The following is a 21,281-nucleotide window of genomic DNA, read 5'->3' as shown; positions in this document are numbered from 1 at the left end:
TTTCTTTCTTCCTTCCTTTCTTTCTTTCTTTCTTTCTTTCTTTCTTTCTTTCTTTCTTTCTTTCTTTTTCTTTTGCTTTGTCTAGACCAAGTCAGTGAGTACTGGGAGTATTTTCAGTCTCCACAAATCAACTGGAGTGAGTAGTCCAAACTATTGCCACCCCAAACCTAACTTTCCTCTACAGTTTTCTCCTATGGACTGAATTTTTCATCCAAATGATACAAGCTTAGGTCATGGCCCCTAAGATCCCTTTGCTTATGAATTTCATAAAGAATATGAAAAGTACAGTTGTACACTTGGACCCTAAGTGGGACAGAACACTGATCAGAGAGCAAATTGCTTAGGGAAAACCACAGAATAAAAGGATTTAGCTGCAAGGATACTGGGGAAGAAGAAATATCTTGGGGTGCTTCAAATTGGAGGTCTTGAATCTGTGTCTTGGTTTTAAGAACAGACTCCAGGCAATTCTACCACTTGGTTGCTCCCACCAAATTCTAATTTAATTAATTTAGAGCACAGCCTAGCCATTGGAATTCTTAATAGTTCTCTGTACATTTGTAACATTCTGAAATTTGGGACCACCACTCTAAGGAAAGGGGAATTAACATGACTTTTTATAAAATTAAAATATCTGCTGTGGAATTCAGAGAGACAATTCAGAAGAGAGAATCTGTGAAGTGATCCTCCAACCTTGTGATGTACCCAGCCAGTGGTGAATATTTTCATAGAACAGTATAAGGCTAATGTTGGTTGCTGACTTGATAGGATCTAGAATCAAGTAGCAGACAAACCTCTTGACATGTCTGAACCATCCAAAGGCTGGTAGTACCATTCCCTGGGATGGTGTCATAAGTGAATTAAAATGAGAAACACTAATATTCATTATCGCTCTCTGTTTCCTGACTGCAGATAGAATGTGACAAACTGCCTCACATTGCTCCTGCTATGTATGCCTTATATCTGTGATGGGCTACATTTGTAAATCAAATAGTTCCTTTCTTTCTTGAGCTTCTTTTGTTGGGTATTTGTCACAGCAAGGTAAATGCCTAATACAGATACCTGCCTCCTCCAATCAGCTCCACTGTGTCTATTCCTAAAGCCTGTGAAAAGACCATTTCGGTAGTGTCACTAACTGTGAGTTAGTAGCATCACTCACAGATAGTGATGCCCCTCCCACTCCACTGTGCCCTGGTTTCAGTGGAGGAACTATAGGAGGTTCTGCTGTGATGAGCAGTTTGTTGCTAGTACTTTCCCACCAGGGTCGCACAGCCGCATCAGCCCCTCAAAAACACACAGAGACTCTATTAGTGATAAAGCTGTTGGCCAGTGGCTATGGTTTCTTATTGGTTAGCTCTGTCTTAATTATTAACACATTTCTATCAATCGAAGTGTTTCCATGTGGTCTTGGCTTACTGAGAATGCCAGTCCTGCATCTCCTTTGCCTGCTACATTTCTGCAGAGAAGAGTGATTTCCTGTTTGTTCCTGCTTATATTCTGATTCTGCACATTTCTGCAGAGAAGAGATTTCCTGTTTGTCCCTGCTTATATACTGATTCTGCACAGCCACGTCACTTCCTGCCTGTCTGTACAGACTTCCAGACCTCTATGGTTAACTAGTGGCAGTATCTGCCATGCTATGTCACTTCCTGCCTGGCCAATCAGTGTTTTATTAATCAACCAATAAGACAAACATATATACAGAAGAACAGCCATCATCATTCTGCTGCGAAGCCCTAATGTGGGCTCAAGTCTTGGCAAACTATGTGTTCCTGCTTTACTCTGAAAGTGTGTTTATGTTTAGCCTTGCTACTATCCCATCTGAGTGGGAAGGTGGTCCTACCAAGCAGGATGGGCAACTTTACCCTCCTACACACTGTCCCCGGTGAACTGAGAGCACCGCGAGGAAAGCAAGATGACTGATGGGAGCTGCCTTTTCTACACACACAAAGGCAGTCCCTGATGAGGACAAAAGACATCTCAGCTCTCACATCAGTTATCACTGATCAAAAGAGGCCCAGACAGGAGAGTGGGGCCATGTCATGCTGGTATGGTCCCAGAAATGAGGGTTCAGCCAGTTAGTGAGATCTATCAAATTGGGATCATCTAGTGAGTTGGCCCAACTCAGAGTTGGAATCAAACCAGATAGCTGGTGTCAACAAGACAAGAAGCAAACTCAGAGAGTCAGGCAACATCTATGTGTTTTAATTCACGGCAAATGTCTCTGATTAAAATTTTTGACAGATTTCCAAACAATTGAGTTTAAATATTTGGAGGGGGTGGGAAATGTAGAGATAACATCAACCTAGAACAAACTCCTAGTCTTTGCTTCTCTTTATGTTTTCCATGCATGACCTCTAGAATTTAGCACCGACCTTGCAGTGTGTGAAATACACCTACCATTTACCTTCCGTACACACCACTCCTTTTCTGCCCTCTTTAAGTATCCCCGGCTGCACTGATTGCATCAGTCATCTCATGCTTCCTGAGTTTAATCAATGGGACACATCACCAGGTGGGAGGCAGGGAGAGGAAGGTGTGCGGCTGTAGGTGGCTGGGTTTCCTCATGAAAGACCATGTCTGCAGTAAGAGTGCTTTTTGTAAGAGTGGGTTTTTTGTTTTCCCTTCCAGGAATTAGTCCATTCCCTTATGCTTTCAAGATCCACAGGTGTCAGAAGCATGAAGGATATTATACCACCCTTTATCAAGTTTTCCTAAATTGTGGTCATATTTCTGTAATGTATGCTATGTATTTTATTTATTATACTCTCCTACTTAGGCTACAAACAGTGTTTCAGTTCCCCCCACCCCAACCGTGTGGTGTGTGTGTGTGTGTGTGTGTGTGTGTGTGTGTGTGTGTGAATTTGCTAATAGAGGCTTGCTTAGATTTACAGAGAAATGGGCTTCCTAAGAAAATTTCTGATTGTGAGAAGCAGCCATTGCCAACATTGGCCTCTTGTGTCCATGTCCTCTAGAGCCTCCCTCATGATTGGCATTGTCACCATCATGATATTCCTCAACCCCCAACACACACACCCTTTTAGAGTTTTCTCCAAGCAGAATCTAAAAAGGTTCCTTTCCTTGTTTCACTTTACTATTGTTAGGCCTGAATAGCATCATCTTCCATTGCTGAAACACCAACTGACAAAGAAATTGACCCTAAGTGTTACGAGTATGTTTTTTTTTCCCTTGCTGGTCAGGTCCCACAGCCACACCAGCCCCAAATAATACACAGAGACTCTGTATTTGATATAATGTTTAGCCTGTTATTATCATTTCTTATTAGCTAGCTCTGTCCTCCATCTAGAATCTCCTCCCTACGACTTCCTCTCTCCTCCTTGTCTCCTAGTCCCGCCTATCTTGCTTTCCTATTGGCCAATAGTGCTTTATTCATTAACCAATAAGAGAAACATGTGCAGAATGACATCTCCCATCACTAAGGTCACTGCATTTTTGCTCTATATCTTCCCAAGGATTAACTGCCAAGATGGGATTAAATTTCAAAGAACTTTATGATGGGAGATGTCATCCTGTATATGTTTCTCATACTGGTTAATAAATAAAGCACTGTTGGCCAATAGGAAAGGAAGATAGGAGGGGCTAGGAGACAAGGAGGAAGAGGAAGTAGTAAGGAGGAGTCAGGATGGAGAGCCTGGAGAGAACAGAACCGCCATTCCTCCACTCTCGGTAAGACCACGTGGAAATACATAGAAATGGGTTAATAATTAAGACAGAGATAGCCTATTAGAAACTAGCACCTGGCCAATAGCATTGTATCAAATACAGAGTCCCTGTGCATTATTTGGGGCTGGCGGCGTGGCGGCAGGACAAGACCAGGCGGCGGGCGGAAAAACCGTACTCTTTACAACTTTATATAAGGGGAATAGCCCCAGAAAGGAAATAGGAAGGACCTGGAGAAGCTGGGGGAGACCTCAGACCAAAAGCAGATGCAGTTGGGGAAGGAGAGAGGGAGGATTCTGGGTTCAAGCACCTACTCTGCAGCCTAAGAAAGTTGACAAAATCACTGAGCCAAAATGAGCTGGCAGGGTATTCCTGTGAGCTTCAGTAGATATCAGCCTTAGTGTCTGTCCCCAGTAAGTTGCTCATGAGTATGAACAGAAGGAGAAGCATGGCCTTAGAAAAAACCCAGGGTGGTTCTAGAGTGCAGCATCCAAAGTCTCCAGTCATTTAAATTCCCCAAAGCAGGAGGTCGGCAAAGCCCAACCTCAGGGCTGTATTAAAGTGTGTTCAAGACAGCTACCAGTCTTAGGTATCTGCTATTCTGCTACATCAAAGCCCACCGAATAACTCTCAGAGATTCAGCACACACTGTTATAGTCAACTTTCCCACAATTCTGATTTACACTGAGCTATTCTAGCAACAGAACTACTATAAGGCAACCCTAGTCCCTATGTTAGTTGTAGATAATAGACAATACCACCTTCTGTTAGAAAACTGAAGTCTTAGGAACCGAAACAACTGTTCACCTGTTTTCTTCCTTTATTAAAAAGCATGAGTGCCTATACTATCTCAACACTGTGCCAGTCACTGCAGCTATCACAAGAAATAAGAAATAAGATATGGAAAGACTAATCTTTCATGTATGTCAAAGAGATGAGAAGACTGTGACATCTCTAGAAATGGCTGAACATCATGGCAGGTAGACTACATCAGCTTTCCTCATGGCAGAAGAGAATCGGGGAGAGGAAGAGACATGGTCTAACATATTGCCCACAAGAACATGCCTACAGTGACCTGCTTCCTCCATCTGACCCTACCTCCAAAACTTTGTGTTCCTCCCCAGTAATTGTGAACCCATCAATGGATTAATCCCTTGATTATATAGGAGACTTCTGGATTCAATTCACTCTTAATTATAGATGCACGATCTAGAGAACAGACCTTCCCTCTAGGGACCCTTTAGGAGGCACTTTCTATATAAACCATAACTCAGAAAGAGTATGAAAACAAGGACAGTAAAAAGTGATTTGGTCTGCTTGGAGTTGTAACATTTAGAGTAATTGGGATATGACAAATGACAAGAGCATGGAGAATGGAGAATACAAGGGAGGCTAAGGAAAAAGGGTATTTAGATACAAGACAGAGGCTACTGAGAACACTCAAGGAAGTGGTCAGAAACACATCAACCAGAGGCCAGGCTGGATGATGCATCCTGTAATCCTAGCATTCAAGAGGTAGAAGCAGGGAGATAACAAGTTTGAAGCTGACCTGGACTACACAGTGAGTTTCCAGTCAAGCTAAGGCTAAATAGCAGGACCTGATCTCAAGAAATGAAAGAGAAAGTGAGGGGAGGAAAGGGAAAATTAAAAAATCATATCCATCGGGCCATGAGTTGTAAGTAAAAATGTATGCAATCAATTATGCTTGCACTTTAGAAAGGATTTTTCTGGCTTAAGGATAGAGAATTAAACGAGAGGGTGATGCTGGAGGCAAGGAAACCAGACAGGTGGCAGATGTGACAGTCCAATATGTGCTACAGCCATGAATGAAACACATAGTGGAACTAGAGAAGTGACCAACGAACGCAGTAGTGAGGAGAAAGGCTGCAGCTCTCATGCAGTGTGAATGAAGGGACACAAAGACAGTGGAGGAACAAAGGGAGGAAGTGGTGGCTTGTGGGAGGGAAGCGGTAGGCTGTGGAAAGGGAATAGGGGAAAGTAATAGGCTGTAAGGAGAAAGTGATAGGCTGTGGAGAGGAAGTGGTAGGCAGTGGGAAGAAAGTGGTAGGCTGTAGGGAGGAAGTGAGAAGCTATGTGGAGGAAATGGTGGGCTGTGGGGTCTTTGTGAAAGGAAGAAAGAAGAAACCATTTCTGAGTTAGGCAGAATTCTAAGATTCTCATTCTTGAGGGACGACACCCTCTATATGACCCCTCCACTTGAACATGGATGACACCTGTGAAAATAATGGAATGTCACTCTTACTGGGTTCTGATGTATAGCAACCATGGTAGATTTTCATAGATGTAGTGAAGACTTTTAAATAGCTGGTAATGAGTCAGTACATAGGAATACCATCACAGACAAGCCAACCAAATGAACTATTTAAAGAGGATCTGGAAGCCAGAGATACTTTCTTCTACTGACCTTGAAGAACCAAGCCTTGTGTAACTTTAAAATGGATCCTTAGATGAGCCCTGTGTCCTGATCTCATTTAATTGTAGCCTTGTAAAATCCTGAGCTGAGGATGAGACCAAATCAGTGCCTGGGCTATCGACCCATAAAAACTGTGATATAGTAAATCACGAATAGTCCTTGACATATATTCATGGACATTCAGATTATCCTTCTGGACTTGTGATAATATTTGTTCTATACCATATAGAAAGCAAATGCATTGACAACCATGATCAAAAGATTTTTTCCAGTGGGATGCCTTCTACATTTTTCTAGGTGTATTTTATGAGCAGAAAACACTATTGGTGGCCACATAAAAATTAATTTTTGATTACATTTTCTCAATTCAAATTTCATATGCAAAAATGTAGTTCTTATCATCTCTTATTTTCAACATGAAGGTCTTATAATTATGACTCTGGACCTAGGAAGTTTAGACAATACTCTTCAGGGACATTAATGTTTCGTTCCCATTATTAACTGGTACTGAGTTGCTAGTTAAATATGTTTCAGTGAAAATAATTTTGATAAATTTTCTCAAGTACCTAAATGTTTCTTAAAAATCTAATATAAATCGTGATTCTTAAGTTTATATAACTATTGGAATGTAATATAAACAGTTTCAACCTAACTTTATTTTTAAATTGACAATCAACTACTCACTATACAATGGAGTTAAAAGGTGAACTGCAATGCTGACAAAAGTTAGATCAGGTGTGTTCAGCATGATATGGCTGTAAGCAATCTGGTAAAATTTCAATTTTTCTTTCTTTCTTTCTTTCTTATTTATTTATTTATTTATTTATTTATTTATTTATTGAAACAGGATTTCTCTGTAGGTTTTGGAGCCTGTCCTAGAACTGTCTCTGTAGACCAGGGTCTTAGAACTCAGAGATCTGCCTTCCTCTGCCTCCTGAGTGCTGGGTTTAAAGGCATGTGCCACCACCTCCCTACTCCATTTTCTTAACCATTGGAATGTATGCAGAAATTTCTAATTACAAAAATATTTGTAATGCAAGTTTACCATCTATGTTTTCTATTCTAAATCTTGTGGGTTTATATGAAGTTTACGAATGGAAGAGATATGCCATCTTAAACAATTTTGGGGGGAAGAAATAGTGGTAAGGATAGTTGTGATGTCTAAAGAGATCCTCATGATTCCTTCTAGTAGAGAAACCCCTTTTGTCCTTCTAGTGTCTTGTAAGTGAGGATTTTCCTATCACACATAGTTCAGCTTGGAATCAAGACTTTACCTAAGTCTTCCACATACACACTGAGAGAGTCTGAAACCCCCTAGATTCATCTCCATGGCAGAGAATGAAAATTGTTCCAGGGAAGTGACGTCCTTCCTCTGCTCCTACTCATCCCTGGTAGGAAGCTTCTAACAGGTGAAAGAGTCACCATTTCTAAGTGCCCAGAGTTGGAACTATTGCACAGTTTGATTGGTTCTTCATGACAACTGGTAATACCAACTGTGATCACTCTTTGGAGAGTTGCTAATAGATCAGTTCTCATGGTTAAATTCCCAACCAAGCCGTCAATCTCACTCTGAGGAATAGTTCCTTCCCCTGCCCCCACATCCTTTCTTTTTTTCCATGTGATTTTTTCCAAGTTAGTACAGACAGAATCCACTTGTGTTCTGACGCAACCCTCATCCTCTCCCACAAGCAAAGGATTTGGATTTCAAGTGCCAGTGAGTTTGGGGTAACCACAGAGATGGACTCCTCCTTGGAAAGTGATGTCTGCTCATAAAGTATGTGTGTTCTCAGCCTTGTCATCTCTTCTCTGTCTCTGTCACTCTCTCCTCCTCCTTTGTTTCTGTATCATCTAGCTGGTCCTACCTCTCCTTCCATTTTCCTTGCCTTTTTCTACTCTTCTGTACTGATGGATTTAGTGATTAGGAATATACTTATTACATATTTCATATCTTAAGGGAAGCAGTGGAATGATGGCATGAATATGTCTTAGTACCAACAAATAGAACTTAACTTGTGAGTCCTGGAGGCATAAGTAAGCATCCAGGGGCCTTTACTATTTCATAGTACTAGCTGTCTTCAGTGATTGACTTGTTGATTTGTTGCCTGATTAATACAGTATTGCTCCCATTTTCACATGGGGAATTTTACAAAGGACAAGTTCCTTACAGTTGACAGGTGTGATCTGATCATATGCCCCATGACAACTCCTCTAGAGCCCCATTCAATCATACTGCTGAGGTGACCCAAGGCCAGTTACTGATTCCATCCATCAGAGAGTTTCCATGTTATTCCTCTGAGTTGTTATCCCTTAAAGCCAGTGCCTAGACACGTGCCCATACATGAACCTTACCCAGACCTTCTGGAAGGTCAAATCACTGATGGAAAAATCTAGAAATGGATTTATTTCAAGAAGAGAGTTTACTAAGGCCACCCTCCAGAACCAGGACTCCTCTTTGCTCATGTTTACTGACATGTGTGAATAACTGAACAACCTATTCTAGCCCAAGACAGAGAGGGATTATCTGAAGTGGGAATGATGGGGTGAAAGAATTGAGTATGGAAAGACAGAGGAGAGAGGATTTTCAAAGTCTTTCTTATTGAGGTAGGAGGTACATGAACAGCTGTAGCTGTGAAAAGTAGGTGACTCACACTTCCAGGTACTCCTATCTTAATGGTGTTCCACTCATACGAACTCTGAACTTTGTCATGCCATTTACATTAACCCAGGGACATCATCAGACATACAGACAATGTCAGCAACATCATCAGGAGAATTATTGTAGACTCATTGAAGTTATTCCTTCTAAACAAAGATACCCTAGCTAACCATCTTCATCAAGGCTTCTGAAAAAGCTATGTTTTTGCTTTCTGCCCTAAATGAACTATACCCAAGTCCATCACACACATCAGAGAAGCCATGGAGTCCTGCTCAGATTCCTTATCTACAGGACAAAGAATAACAAATTCATTTTAAATAATCTACTTTTGGATGAGTTGGAATGGTTTGAAATGGTTTGGGATGGTTTGGAATGCAGCAGCAGACACATAATACATGATCCTTCAAATGCTCACTAAGTGTGTTCTTACCTCTCAATCTCTCCTATTACCTGACTTCTCACCCTCCATAGGGTCCTCTCTCAAAAAAGGGGGGGCACATGAAATAAGAGGCAGAATGAAGAGGGTCTTCTCTGGTGGCTCATGGCATCTAAACGATGACTTCCAAGCCATCCATGATAACAGAGTTCTCATTATAAATCAGAGACCAAACTTTTATAAGAGACACCTTTGTGTTTCTACATCACTTATATTGACCAAATACACTGGAAATTGCCCCTGGTCACTCTAAATGATTATGGGCTCTTCAATTCCTGAGAAGAGAAAGGAAGGGAGGGAGGAAAATTAGAGTCTAAGGGCAAGGAAGGAATACTTGGAGAGGCCCCTATGAACATTTTGAAATCTGATGAGGAAGGAGACTGTTTCTGGAAGGTGGGGGAGGGCTCTGATGAAAATACTATGATTAACGCCTGATCAATAATCACAAAAGATATAATCTTCTGTCTCACCATCTTTGGTATCCAGTACCCATTAGAGGTGGAAAGTGTCAGCCGAAATCACAATGACTTTTGGAGGCCAGGTCACTTTTCATCTCTGCAACCTAAGCCAGGCAATGAGGGAATGGAACACAGTGCTTCCTGGAGCCCCTTCCCCATGGCGATTCTGAAAGCCCTCCATAGTAAAAAGTAAAGCCTACTGTTTTATTTTTTGACTCCTCTAGCAAAAACCTAGTCTCCCTTGAATCACACTAAATGACAAAAGTGAAAAGACGGCAGAAGAAAAGCCACAGCTAACGCTTTTCCTTTTCGGTGATGGCCCCTGTATCATGACCCTGAGAGGAAGAGGCAGGCCTTTCGGAGTGAGGCCAGGGGACCTGGCAGCAGCAGGATAAACTGTGGGTTCCTATCAGCGTGGGAGAGGAAAGGGGACAGGTGGAGCCCTGGGCTGCAACAGGGAAGTGACACAAATAACCCATGCAGCTGAGATAACAAGAAGGAGCATGTCAGGAGAAATGGAGTCAGCCACCCCTAAGTGAAAAAGTTGGAGACGGTGTCAAGTTAAGTTCGTAGACAAAGACTTTCTCAGTGGTACAGGAGTGCAAGGAACATGAGCTTCAGAGCCTCCCCCCCCCCAATCCTTACAAGTATGTGAAAAAGGATACATTGAGAAATAGAACTTCACAACAGTGGTGACAGACCATGAAACCATGAGCAGTGGAAGAGGGGGACCTGGAGAAAGCAGCATAGACGGCTGGTCAGGGTTAAAAAGAATCAGGGTAACAGAGCCCTGTCTCAGGTTTCCTCTCCAAAAGAGGACTTTGAGATGAAGTCATGACATTCTAGGTGTATCAATTTAAAATCATAATTGTGATTTATGGTCTGCCTGGTGCTTTATGCTTTATAGCCCATTCCATTTTATTTTTATAGTCACTTTGGGAAATCAGAAGGGTGGGTGTCATCGACCTCATTTACTGATGAGGGAATGAGGTTCTAAAATGATTAAGGGACTCACCAAGGGCATCTAGCAGCGTGGGACAGTTGGAAACAGAAAGTATAGCCAGCAACCAAGGCACCTCCATTATCTGCAATCTCTACCTACCAATTCATTGTTCTGAAACAAACAAACAACAACAACAACAAAACCTTTCCGTGTATACAGAAGTAAATGTATTCAGACAAGTGGCCTTTCTTGCTATCATCTCTTACATCACCAAAGTGTGTGGAGTGTACACAAAAGTGACAACTAAATGCTCTAATCCACTGTGAGGGTGAACCTGATAAGAACATCATTGTAAGAAAGAGAAGGATTTGAAATGTTTTGTGCAATTGAAAAATATCATTTAATATGAAAATTTAGTTCTTTGCTCTCTGGCCTGTTTCCTTGAAGAGAGTTAACATGTAATTATGTGTTGTGGAAATTATTTTAATTCTAGCCCTACCTCGAATGTTTTTTTTTTTTTTTTTTTTTCATAAGACTTGGTGAGAACTGTCCTAGAATAGCAGAAGTTTTTAGTTCGTTCATAATTGATTTCGGGGACCCATTTGTCCCTCTATCTGGCTGCATGACTGGATTTTTGTCAGGAAGTCAGTAGTGTTTGGGGCTGTAGTCTGGGCCTCAGCATACACACAGCCGTGGCTGCATGCAATGTGAAGAGGACAGCAGTGCTGTGTTCACACTGGCCACCCCCAGCTGTGATAATGGGGAGGGACTACACAGGCAGGCTGTTGAGCCCTTTCTGAGTTCAGGAGAAGTCTGTTAACAGCAGAAGGTAAAGGTCAGTGTTTATGTCCAAAAGGAGGCTGTGCCTCGGGGAGCTCTTGGCAACAGGAGTGACATTTACCATGAAAAGATGGCTCATGCTGCGACGCCAATACGGTAATTTCCAAAGTGCAGACCATAAAGACCTGGGGGCTGCAGATGGGGCTGGACACCCGAGAGATCTGGGAAATGGCTTGGATCAGCTCTCTGAATGCGGTACAGAAAGAAGTAGGAAGGAAGTCCAGGGTAGAGTTGGGCAGACAGAATGTTGAGTGTATGAAGGAAATCCTGGGAAGACCGGTTTTGCTGACAGCAATGAGTCCTGGAGTGGGGAGATATGCCCTTAGGAAGAGCATGTCAGATGTGGTGCAGGAAACCCAGGGAAGTCGCCTCACCCTCAAGGACAGCGCTTAGTAGGACTAATCATTCTTCACCCAGCTTTGCCACCAATGGCCCTTGCTCAGAGCTGAGCCATAACTCTTTCTTCTTTCTCATCCCTCCCCTCTCCTTTTCTTTCTCCTCCTCCCCTCAGCTCCATCATTAAAATAAGAAAGAAGTTAAAGACATCAACACCATACCTAACATGTTTTTGTTATTTTTTTAATCAGCACACAAAGTAAAGAGCTACAGAATGACACCCTTAATTGCTGTGTTTTTCTCTTACATTCTTTCTATTCATCCTTCTACCCACTCTTCTCTCCTGTCCCCTGCCCTCCTCCTTCCTCCTCCAGCATCTCCCCTTTGTCCTTGTCACATCCTATTACCATCTCCCCAAAACCCAGGACCTCCTTTTCTCATCTCAGCTACCATGTGACCTAGCTACATGGCCCTTAGGTATACACTCAAAGTATCCTAAGTCCCACAAAGATGCCTGCACAACCATGTTAGTGGCAGCAATTTTTACTGTAGCAGAGGAATGGAATCCACCTACACAGCCATCAACAGATGAATGGGTCAAGGAAATACACAATGGAATTTTATTCAGCTATAAAGAAAAAGAAAATCATGGCATTTTGCAAGAAAATGGATATAGCTGAAGACACTAAGTAACCTAGATGCAGAAAGACAAATTCTGTATTTTTTTCCCTCATAGTACGGTGCTAGATTTTATTTATTATGTATGTCTATGTAACATATGGGGAGGGGAACATGAAAATGGTCAATTTGTTTTAAATTCTGTGAGCCAGGCTTTGCTCTAACATGCATGAACTCACTGCTTAAAACACCCTTATGAGATAGAACCTGAGTTTGGCCCCACTTTACAGATGAGAAGCTAAGAGGTAGTGGATGAAGCAACTTCTTTGAAGATGGACAGCCCACCGGTGGATATGCAAAGACATCAAGTCATGAGTCCTTAAGGAGGAAACTGCTTCCCTCCTTTCCTCTTCCTCCTCCTCATCCACATCTTTCCTTTGCTTTTTTGAGAAGTCTCATGTGTCTCAGACTAGCCTCATGGCTCTGTAGACAAAGGTAGCCTAGAACTTCTGACCCTCCTGCCTCTGCCTCCTGAGTGCTAAGCATATACCACCACACTAGGTTGCACGTTGTACTGGAGATCAAACCCAGGGCTTTGAAGAATGCTAGGCAAGCACTCTACCAGCGATACTGTACCCCAACTCCATTTCTTGATTGCTGTTCTATGTTCCAGCCTCACAAATTACAAATTAGGCATGTGTGCACAGTTTAAATGAGCTTCCAGTTTGTCTAAGCAAAAGCAAGACACCTGACACTTTGTCTCCAAATGACAAAGCCCATGCTTCTCTCCTTTTGCAGCCATAACTCTTTTGGACCCAGGAGAAGGCATCTGGCTGAAAATCAAGGCTGGATCTTCCTGGGGTAGGAAGTGGGGGGTAAGGGGGGAGTCAGTGGCTGTCACTTCTTTAGCCACTATAGGATTTCAGTTGCTGTCACAATTGCTTATAACATGCCTGGCTTCCAACCACAGTGATCTGAGGAATAATCAAAAGTTATTATCAATATGAATGAAGGTGATGGTGATAAAAAATAATGATGGAAGAGCCCTCCAAGGAAAAGAGAGGTCACAGAAAGCAGAGTTATAAAGTACTGTGATCTAAAGGTTACCTTTTGATCATCCAGCCAAGCCCCGCTTTGTTGCTGAGGAAACTGGTCTGAAAAAGGCCAAGTCCCTTGTGTGGCTTCATTCAGTTGATAGTCCTACAGCTAGGAAGTAGATCCAAGCTTCCTGAGTCATTCAGGATCAAAGTATGTTCTGTAAATATATGAAAATATACTAATGAGACCCTTTTACACAGTCAATAATTACTCATTCTTTTTGATCCTGTTGAAAAAAAAATGGAAGTGTGTTCTTTGCAATTCTTGAAGGATAATCCTGAATTCCGGGGTACCTTCCATGATTTCTAGGTACACAGGATGGCGGCACCAGGATGAAGAGAAGTCTAGAATCTCCAGCTTGAGAAGAGCCCTACACCTTATATCTCCCTCTTGTCTGTAGTCCAGCCTACTTTCCATGACCCTTAAAAGTCAATCTTCCCTAGCCTTGAACACTGGCTCCTGCTCTACTGCTCTGCCCCCCAGTTCTGTCCTTTGTCTTCTGGGAGACAAATCCCTCAGTCCAGAGTCTTGAGGACTTTACGTTCTCAACATTAAGGAGCCCTAAACTTCAGAAGGAGCTTTCAGGACACTTATTAATACAGAAGGCCTACCACCTTGTACACATTGTGTCAGGTACAAAAGACTTTTCTACACACATGTCAACCGTGATTTTCCCTGACACTACCAATAGCCAAGTCTGGCCTCTGTTTGTCTGTTTGTTTGCTTCTTTTGTTTTAGCAACTGCACAATAAACACCAGGCCTTGCCTGCTCTGGCCATGTGGTCCTCAGTCCTTTCATGCTAAATCCCCTTCATCGCCCCTGCCAGCCCAGGAGAATACCAGTTACAAATAAAAAGTTAGAAAAGTATAAGCTGAAAAGCATATGCTGTGCATTGAATTGCTCCATTCTAGCCTCTGTCAGTGTCTGTATTTTACAGTCCAGTTTTGCCACTGGTGTCCTTGGCAAATGCTCATTCTGCTGGCTGGCTTATCCATGTCACTCTGAGAACATCTATTTAAACTGAAAGGATAATGCAAAGGTATGTGTAGACCTAAGAATGTGTTTCCAGAAATCCAAGCCAAGTATAAACATCTCAGTGAGGCAAGAGCCTAGAAGTGTTTGCCTAGGACAAATGTGCCCAGCCCACAGTGGTTGCTCTGACACTCTGTGTTTTTTTCTTGAAATTTTCCCCATACATAGTAATTTCTCCACACCCACAGATGTGGGTCCACATCTGTGAATTCAAGAAACTGAAGATCAAAACAGATTTTTAAGTGCATGTATACTGAACATGCCCAAATATTTTTGTATGTCATCATTCCCTCATATAATATTTATTTAAGCAGTTATTTCATGTGGGTATTGTCAGTGAACTGGTTTAAAGGATAAGGGCAGATGTGCATAGATTACATGCAAATGTTACACCATTTTATATGAAAGATTTAAGCATCATTGACTTTGATACCCCAGAGATACTTTCAGAGACCAGTCTCATCCCAAAAAGTGGCATAGATTCCCCATTCCATTTCCTGGAAACTGCCAAGATGTTCCCAGTGTGTGTGTAGGTCAATGGAATCAGACTACCCTGGAATCTTCAAACTTCCTCATCCACCCATTGCTCTCCATTTCTCCAATTCTTCACCCAGATGCTGCCCATTGCTCTATAATCCTGTTTCCGTTGACTTAACTGTCAGGTCACATTACAATCCCTACTGTGCCCTAGATTAATTAAATCATATTTTCCAGGAATACAGAGGTCAGTGGCATTGAAACAAACTCTTCAAGAGTATCCTGGAGCAAGCCTTATCCCTGCCCATCATTACCCTGTAGTCTCCTTTCTCTGTCACCACAATATTTACTGAATTTTCATTTTGTTTAAAAAATAATTCTTGAAAGAATTTTCTTCACAATAGAGAGGGCATAGAGTGTTTAGCTTGTTTATCAAAACCTTTTAGAAAAATCACACAAACAGCTTATCTCCAAGAACCAACATTTTTCATAGAACAATCCAATGGCTGGAGGGAAAGGGGAGAAACAGTTCTTGCCCAGAGCCAGGTTTAGGTCCCTCTTCCTGAAGATTCTTTAGAGGAGGGGCTCTCAGTAATTTTCCTTGGTCCTCCGTCACAGGCTTTCACAATACTGCTGACAGGAAATGATTTCTTAATATACAGTTTTAATTCCTCTGACATCAACAATCCAGACCTGTGACCTGCCTCTGGTTTCCACAGCATCAATCACTCTCTCTTTCTGGATCAACGGCTCCACCCACTTCATCCAGCTGACCTGGGGACCTCACATTCCCAAAGGAGCCAGGATTATTCCAAGGAGGAGAAAAGCCAGCCAGGCCAGAGACTGAAGGGGAGGACTGAGGCAAACTGAAAGGTGCCTCTTCTGTAGGCGGAGAAGTCACACTCCAGATTATGAGTGGAAATGCTGGTTTTAGTGGGCCTAGATCTTTCATCCCCCTTTTAAAGAAACTTTGTGTGCAGCCTTCACCCTTATGTTCTGTCTGACCTAGACAGCCTTTGAGCCTGCCATTTTCACCTCTTCTCCAGACCATGACTTCCTTGTCTACATGCCTATAGTGAGCGTCACACTCCATGCTTAATTCTTTCCCTGAGTATTCTTGAATAAATCAGATAGCAACTCAACCTGCTATTCTTGCCTGCCACACAGAGGGTGGCTCTCGGAGGGCCTTGCCAGCTCAACAGACTCTTCCCCAGCGGCTCTGCTAAGTGTCCTTCAATGCCCCTGAACGTGAAGTTCATAAAGGACATAATGAAGTCTATTATCATTTGTATATTAAACATGCTTTGGTTTCTACTTCACCCAGACATTCATGAAGTACATTAATTTTCTTAACTGGTTATTTTCAGCAACTCTCTCTCTCTCTCTCTCTCTCTCTCTCTCTCTCTCTCTCTCTCTCTCTCTACACACACACACACACACACACACACACACACACACACACACTCATTTTTAAATTATAGGCCTCCACATGAAGCCAGATGAAAATGGGTTCCAAACTGGAAAAGTTCCCATCATTTGCACTCACAGTTCTGTGCATATTGTGTGGAAAAAGTACACACAGATAAGGAACAACTGTAGAGTGATCGCGAAAACATAAAACAGCACATGTCATGGAGCCCCAGGAAAAGAAAAGGACAAAATGCAACCCAAGTACAGAAATCCTGGAGTATCTGAGGCTGGCCAGCATCCCTGGTGGAGAGACCCTTCACTCTCAATAAGAGCTGCAAATGTTTCCAAGTGTTGCCCTGCCAAGGTCCTAAAGTGAGGCCTCCCTTTGGCAGGCCTCCAGGGAGAAGGCCTGTATGAGTGTTAAACAGCCACAAGGCACTAATTATCCCTGGGAAAACAGCACCCTTTTTAGCTCTCCTCTTGAAGAGATTCAGTCTCCTCTCCTTCCTAGGGAACAAGAGATAAGTGGTCTTCTGAGGGACTGCGTAGCCTGAGAGCCATCAGGTAGGAGAGTCAAAGCCTGAGCAAAGTGTTTACCACTGGAAGTAGAAAGTGCAGAGCTTATGGGAGACCTGGCTCAGTAAAGAATCAATGGACTGAGTGGTACAGGGGCTACGCCAGAGTCTAAAGTGGTCCGACTCTGGTCTTTAGCTTAACATGGCTGCCCACTAGTACTCATGTCCCTGGGCTAGTGGAATGTACTTCACAAACTCAGCTGAAAGGTATGTATGTGTGTGGGGCGGTTGGGAGAGGAAGAGGGAGAAGGAAAGGGAGAGGGAAGGAGGGAAGAAGGGAAGGAGGGAGGGAGGGAGGGAGGGAGGGAGGGAGGGAGGGAGAGAGAGAGAGAGAGAGAGAGAGAGAGAGAGAGAGAGAGAGAGAGAGAGAGAGAGATTTGCTGTAATTCCAGTTTGAGGTCATGGGGATAAATTATCAGGAAAAGTCAGTGTATCAGAGAAAGAAGCTCAATTGGACAACTGGATTCTCTGGATTCTGACTGGAAATTTCCCTCTAATTAGCTGCAGGCCTGTGGGGTATTCCCACATCTGCAATAAGAGAGGTCTGTCTGGATTAATTGCTCAACTCCCACTTTTGAAATCTCCCCTAAAGCCTTTTTCTGCAGCCTCTATTCATTATTAATAACCCACCCTCTCCCTCTCTTTACACACACACACACACACACACACACACCAAATAGATATCATGTACCATGCACACTCACATCACACCACATACCCATAACACACATACACCACATGCAACACAGGCTATACACATATCATGGATCATAAATAAACAATGTTCAACATATCACATGCTACGTATGACATACACACTTTCCACTTAGTACCTTCTTGTCTCACTTTCTGGTTACATGGTTCAGCCTGAAGGTGCAGAAGCAACTCCTGCCATCTCAACCCTTGGGCTACAGCCATGTTCAAGGAGCTTACAGTCCAGATCAATCACACTCCCGAGGCTGCCAACAGAAGCACATGCTTATGAAAAACAGTGTAAAAGAATTTTAAGGAGGACTGCATTCTAAATTACACAGGAGGCGTTAGGTCTGGGCTGTTTTCATCAGGAGCTGTGTTCTGGAGGTAACAGGCCATAAATAGTCATTTAAAGAGAAATAGGAATGTGTTAGGGTGGGCCCTGGAATGAGTCAGGCCAAAACAGGCTCGTGAGGGAATGGGCCAGCCAACAATCAGGAGCTGCAGAGGGAAAGGGGACAGGTAGGCAACAAGTGCAGAGTAGCAAGGCATGAAGCCCAGACACAGAACATTGGCTTTAATGGAGCATCACTTTGTAGAGTGTTTAGGATTGCTGATGGGGAGGTACCACCTGGACCAATTAGTGCAGAATGCCTTTGTGAGTGCGGTACCTTTTGTTTGTTTTGGTGGTGGTGGTAGTGGTGGTGATGTGTGTGTGTGTAAGAGACAGAGAAAGAGAGAGAGATTTTCTTGTCACTAACTCCCTTAGTGATTTAATATATAACTGGAGTTGGTCTATGCAGTCATAGAATGTAAGATGCTGAGTGAATAAAGAAAGTTAAGTGAACTAAGTACGTGTGATCCTTGCCCCCACAGAGACTAAGAGCCTGGGAGAGGAGAAAAACACAAACACATAATTATACACTGTGAATCAGGCTACAAAGGAAAAGTGGAGAGTGGAGCTTGTGTGTGTCACACCCAATGGCTCATCTTTCCAGTTTCTGAGGAGTCAATGGTGATGGGTACCATAGTTCCATAACAGGAAATTATCTAGATGACCTGAGGAATACTTCCATGTGTTGTGTGCCAACACAAACTCTGTAAAGGGTAATCAAGCTTTTTAAAAAATATAAAAAATAAAATGCTTAATGCTACCTATACCCAACATACAAAACTAGAGAAAGTCTCTCTCCCTAAACCAAAGAGAGCATTTGATCCAGGACATCAGAGAGGGTCGAGGGGCTAGGGCAGAGCTGTTCGATGAGTGTGAGAGTCCCTAAGCAAGAGGAAGCAATGGCTCCCGAGTCTGGAGAGGGAAGAAGAGAAACAAGGAGGGACTGGGAGTTCTAGCAGTTCCTGGATTTTCTCTCATCGTGTCGATAACTTCCACAGCCATGCAGCAGCCAGAATGGCTTATAATACCTGGAAGTCATGACTTACACTATGTAACTTGATGCATTTGGGAAAGGTGCATGAGGGAAGAAACCTGGGGGTACAGAATAGGGATTACTGCATAGGAAACTCTACAATGTACCTTGGTAAGTGCCCCCCACCCCTCTCCGTACTAAGCTCCCACTTAGTATCCTGAGGGGAGAGTAAAGACATCAGGAAACCTATGGTGTTCTGTGCATCGTGTGTGGAATTTTTACAGGTATTACCTTTTTTAATATTCCAGACCAATTTAATACCTTGAGGATGAGTTTCTTAAAAACTTTGAGGCTCAGGGACTCCCAGCACCAAGAGCTGAGAACATGGTGAAGCTTAAATAAGTTAAGCTTAAGATCCCTGGGTTCCATGAAATAATACTGAGACACTTACAGACATGTACAGCCTTTAGGCATTGCCACACGATGTTGCCCTCTATGAAGTTTATGCCTATAAATTATGCAGTTGAGTTCATGTATATATATATGTATGTATGTATGTATGTATGTATGTATGTATGTATGTTCACATGATCTCATAATGTTTTAAATAAGTTTGTATTGCTGTGTTCTCATACTCTTTGGCCACAGGCTGCACATTCCTGATTGGAAATGAGAGATGAAGATGAGAAAGAAAAGGATAGAGAAAAGAAGCAGAATGGGAGGGGATAGAACGAGGACAGTAGGAAGGGTAACAGGAAAGCAACAGACTAGGAGAAAGGAAGGTGGAAGAGAAGATGAGGAGAGAGGAGGAAGGTTCTGGAAGATAGGAGTCTAGGTGATGAGCAAAGCCTGCTGTCTCTCCAGCCTGCAGCTGTAGTGAAACGCTGTGTCATCTCCAGGATCTTCTGCTCCCACAGTGCAGGGTGTTCACAGTTTCCTGACCCTCCATCCTGAACTCCTGGACACTTCTTACTTTTCCTTTCCCAGCCCCTCCCAGGTCCCAGTGTTTGAACAAAGCTCCCATCCGGTTGCTTCTGCTTTGCTCACACAGCAGCTTCCTTGCCATTTAAGACTATTCGTGCTGCCGACCTTTAACATCTGCTGCCTATGCCACACCCAAAGGAGCCAGGAGAGACTTCCTCTTGGCATGGGGACATTTTTTTTTTCACAGCGGTCACTCCAAAAGGATGCTAGATAGGTAGGGCGCAGCTGCCAACAGAAGGGACAGGGATAATTCTGTGGATTGCCTTCCTTCAGGGTTGCCAGAATTTCTATGGAATTCTTCTGCACTTGCTAACTTTGAACAGACCCTTCATTCTAAAACATAAAAAAGCCAGATATCCCTATAGGAGCTTCCCTTTCAAAGTGTCACATTACTACACATGGATCATTAGCCTTGGGTACATCTATGATGTACACCTGGCTCGTCAGGGACTTGGGACTCCATCTCCCATTTCTTTGATGACACTAGGAAGGTACATATCATAACATTATCATGCTATTTCCTTTGCCTTCCTCCTCTAGAGTAGAAAGGACCAGTTTCTGTCAGTCATTGTCACTGGATATAATTTTTCTGTTACCTTCTGGCTGTTTGCTTCCCTTAAGTTACACAGTTGTAAATTCAAGGATGACAACAGGATTATTTTGAGGATTAAACAAAATCACGTGGGTGATGTGACCTGGTATATATTAAGCATTCAATTAGAATTAACTGCTTTGCAGGCTTCTCTTCCCTACCTCTTTTTCCAGCCTTGGAACTTGCTTTCCTGCCCTGCCTTGGTCTTTTTTTCCCATCCATGAACTACAGGAAAAGAAGATGGGCAGAGTTGCCTGAAAAGTATTGACAACAACGAGGCCCAGAAAGAGGCGTAGAGAGCAGCTGGGGTTGGGACAGCAGTAATATTTAGGATGGCCATACATAAGATTCTATGCTCTTATTCTGGACGCCACCATTTTGTTAGCAGGGCCAACAAAATAAATTAGGGGACACTTATTGCACCAGGTATTGGTTGGAAGAAAGAAATTGGAAATTGGAAATAGGAGACTTGTCCCCGTGAAATCCACCAGCCCCGGGTCCCAGAGAAGTTAACTCATCCCTGTTGGTGTCATCTCATCTCCAGTGGCCTTAGCTTACCCCTGGACAAATAAAGGGACACTGGAGGTCTCATAGCTAAACCAAAGCAAGCTGTCTTCAGCAGCCATTTTCTTTCTTTTCTAACTTTATTTTTA

This window comes from Phodopus roborovskii, unplaced genomic scaffold, assembly GCF_943737965.1.
Source record: "Phodopus roborovskii unplaced genomic scaffold, PHOROB, whole genome shotgun sequence".
Classification (NCBI taxonomy): Eukaryota; Metazoa; Chordata; class Mammalia; order Rodentia; family Cricetidae; genus Phodopus; species Phodopus roborovskii.
The sequence above is the reverse complement of the archived record's forward strand: the minus strand, read 5'-3'. Positions refer to the sequence as shown.